The following is a 4,161-nucleotide window of genomic DNA, read 5'->3' on the forward strand; positions in this document are numbered from 1 at the left end:
AAAAAAAAAAAAATTGGCCATGTTCTGCATTTTTAATATTTTCTAGTTGTTCTGCAGGCATGCAGCATCCTGACAGCAGATTGGATTCAGATCTCAGTTGCATGGTATAGAAGCAGGTTCCACTGCTGATTTGCACCGGGGTAAAATGGAGCAGAATACAGATCACTTGTGTGTTATACTTTCTTCTTTAGGGATCGTGATTTACACAAAGAAAGGCAGGTCAGCTTCTTGAATACTTGTTCAGCTGCAGTCTTGTTCCAGGGAATATGCTTAGCTTATAGACTTGTGGGGTTATACTGTGTTAATGCCAGGTAGCTTTGGTCTTTAAGCAGGAGTTCTAGCTGCACTAATATTCAACAATCTTAAAAGATTACAGTAATTCTTGGACTGGAGGTGACAGAAGTGCAAAAAGTATTTATAAAAATCCAACCTAGGCTGGCCCAAGCTTTTTGGTGCTTGATCAGCTTTGGGGCATCTGTGTAAGCCCATCTCTGGAGCTCCATTAGAGCAGTGTTCTTCTCTGACACAGTGGTCTGACAGCTTATAGGGTGTTTGGGCACGCAGAAATGCTTGGGAAGGTAATATGCCAGGTGGTGCAGCCCTGGCAGCCCAATCTGACTCATGAGCTGTTGCTTTGATCTGACCTTTGCACTGCACTCGTGTGCTGCTCCGTATTTTTTAAACATTGATAAATTTCCCATTTTCCTCTGTTTGTGTAACTTGTGTAATCGGTATGAAGTGACTTGAGTCTCTGTAAGTATTCCATAATCCGTGCTTGGGAGTTGTGTCACACTGATTAGGTGTGATGGTTTAGGATCATGCGATTAAGGTTTTGTTTACGTTCCTTGGCTGAATGAGAATTCATACACTTTTAAGGCAGAAGCAGAGAACGTTAAGCACTGTCTTCCTGCCTATTCTATTAGGGCAAACACTATTTTCACGTGGAATCTTCTAGAATGGCTTCTTGTTATTTGCAAAAGGATTGTGGCTTGTTTTTACTTCCCAGATTATAGTGCAACTTTGAATTAGCCATTATTAATGGCTGCACTGTTGGCCACCTCTGGTAGCTGCACTTTTCCAGTCTTACTTCAATGTCATGTGAAGAAATGCAAACAAGGCTGTTTATCACAAAAATAAGGACAGAAAGAAGCTTACCTATGGTGAAAGGGAGCAATGGGATAACACATCCTGGGATCTAACAAGACAAGAGCTAAAAAAAATAAAAATAAAAATAAAAAAATTCATGTACCTGACTTGAATGGATTAGCCAAAAATCAGCCTCATAAGAATATTTTGTTATAACAAGAAACTGCTAGTGGAATCAGATAGTCTTTTGATGCTGTCATAACTCCTTTCAAAGATTGCACAGGCAGGCCTGGTCCTTGAGCACATCTGCCAGAAGAGCAGAGCTTTTTCCCACTGTTCCAGAACTCTGGACCTTTCTATTCCCTTTAAAAAGAGAATCCCTTTAGCATAAAAGTCACTCTTACATAGCCACTAAGCCTGCCGTACAGTTCCTTTTCCTACTACATGTGTTTGACATCTGTAAGAAATACTGTTGTACATGGTTTGAATATACAGCCCATCACTCAAGCCATGCAGAAAATCTGGAGGATATGGCAGGCGCTCAAGGCATCTGAACAGAACTTTTACTGTTTGAGAGGTACGTGGAGCTTTAACCAGAATGATCTCAATTAGCCAGGAAAAAAAAAAAATTAAAATATTTCTGTTTTAAACACTTATCAGTGGGCTCAGTCAGTGCGTTGTAGAGTGAAAGCAGTGAGACTGAACAGCAAATGTTTCAGCAGTAGAATTGCAGCCTTTCAAAGGTTTAAATCTGGGAAAAATCGTTTGATTTCTTCCTGTGCTCCATAGGGAATGATAGAAACCATAGCAAATCATTAATTCAAATTTTCAATTCATCAGAAAATTTTCTGCCTTTCTGTTTAAAGCAAACGGATCATTCCCTTTATGTGAATTAGAAATTTAATCTGTTGATTTCTACTCATCTCTTATTAAGATCAATATGTTTTTCTTTATTAAAAAAAATGCTTCCCTATTGTCTTTTTATATTTATTTACCGATAAGAGAAAGATGATACAAAATAATCCCAAAAATTATAAAGGCAACATAAAGCCAGAGAGAAATACACCCAGCTCTGCAAACATCAAATCCCTGGGCAAGATTCTCCAACCTGGCTGCAGTGCAGGTTACAGCTGCACTATTAAAGGTGAGTTCCCAGGGGGCTTTCTTCCCCCATAAATTAACTGGAAAGCAGAATGGTGGGGGGAGGAAAGAAGTGGGTGTTGTTAGAAGACCTGATCTGCTTCTGTCTAGATGGAGTAGCTGTAGAACCACCTCATGGTTTGAGGCAACTGTCCTATAGGATCCTGGACACTCTCATCACCTCAGTATTTTCTGAAGGAACTTGGGATGTAGAAGAATGGTGTCTGAAATATGGGGAGTTGTATGGGCAGGTAACTGGGAGCTGACCAGGTGCCTGGACGCTGGCTGGTGCTCTGGCTCAAGGCCGTAGACCTCAGTGGACTGTGGCCGAGAAACTCTGGCGTGGGCTGAATGCTTACAGATCAGAGCTCAGCCTTTATAGAGAGCCCTCTGATTGCTGGGGCCTGGTACTCTCCTGCCCCCAGAAGCACCATGAATGCTCCCACTTCCCAGAACTGCCCTTGGCATCTCACTACCATGTTTACTGGTGGAGGGCTCTTTGGTGGCTTCCTTTATCTCCTCTGGAGATTCCCTCTAGGAATTGTGTTAATTCTCCAGAAGGTGCAAATATGGAGTGTGAAGGAGAGGAAAGACTGTCACTAGCTGGAAGGTTCTTTGCAGGATGAGTTTTCAAGGCTGTCATTTCATTGTTGTTAGCATGCACAGTTTCCACAGGATGTCTAGATAGTGTCAATCAGGTTTTTAAATTATTTCTTTAAATTGCCTAGGACCCAAAATAGACCAATTGGAGCATGTAGAATGTACTCTATGCTGTGAAGATTTCCAGAAGATCTGCTGTTAAGACGTTCCATTTGTGCATTTACCTTTTAAAGGAGACACCTGGAGGAGTCGTGCCTCTTGTGGCCACCCCAGAGCAGTACTGACAATACTTTCAGAATGCTGTGAGCATTGAAGATATGCTGACTGTAAAGCCCATGTTTGTTCCTGCCTGGATACAGCAAAATAAGCAAAGGCAAACTGAGGTGACAGTTTGCAGGTGTCTGATCTTTACTGTTTGCCTCAGCCAGAATGCAGCTGTGGTTACTGAAGTCTATTGTTGTATCCAGAAGGACTGCATCCAGTGACAGGTGGGTGGAATCTCCAGATCAGCTCTGTTGATGGCTCATTGTCACTCTTCTGCTTTAATGCTGCCTGTGCCAGTTCCCTCTTTTGGGATGAGGAAGATGAGGTGAAAAAGCTGTTAGCAAAGCAGCACAGACTCCATATTTTTGAGTTTCCACACCAGATGAGAAGCCTGTTCTTACAGATGGTAAAAGATGATGGCAACATTGCTGCATTTATTACTTTGAGAAGTGCATTATAACCAGAATGAAACAAGGGAGGGCATCAGGTGTTGAAGTCAGGAACCCAACATTCACAGCTATCCTTGCCATGAAAATCTTCCAGTGTGGTTCTGTACAGGTGAGGATGTTTCTCAACAGCCTGGGCTCTGTTGGTGAGGTCTGTGTGGCTAGTGTCTTGGAGGCTGATGATGTCCTGAAGCCCTGTGGCTGGGATGGATATGACATGGGATGTGATTGTATGGATTTTCTCCTGGTGGCTCCCCATGTGGTTTTGGGCAGTGGTGCTGAGGGTTCAGTCTCTCACAGGAACTGTAATTTGAGGTCTTTCCACACAGCTTATTTTTATGGCCAGGCGTACTTTGCAGTGTGTAGGTGAGGACTGTTTTTTTTGGCAATCAATTTCTAGTGCAGTTAAGTACAAACCTCTAATCTGACAGCATCTTGTGGACCAGAAGTCTGATCCAGAGCTGCCCCAGCCCACGGATCACCATATTCAGACAGGTCTGATGCCAGGTGAAATCCAGAGCAACTTTTATTTCCCATCAGCATGAAGCACTTAGTAGAAAGTTTAAAGGGGTCATAGGTCTTACTGAAATTCTGCGTACTGAAGCTGTCTTACAAGTTACCTAAG

Source organism: Meleagris gallopavo, chromosome 6, assembly GCF_000146605.3.
Source record: "Meleagris gallopavo isolate NT-WF06-2002-E0010 breed Aviagen turkey brand Nicholas breeding stock chromosome 6, Turkey_5.1, whole genome shotgun sequence".
NCBI classification, from domain to species: Eukaryota; Metazoa; Chordata; class Aves; order Galliformes; family Phasianidae; genus Meleagris; species Meleagris gallopavo.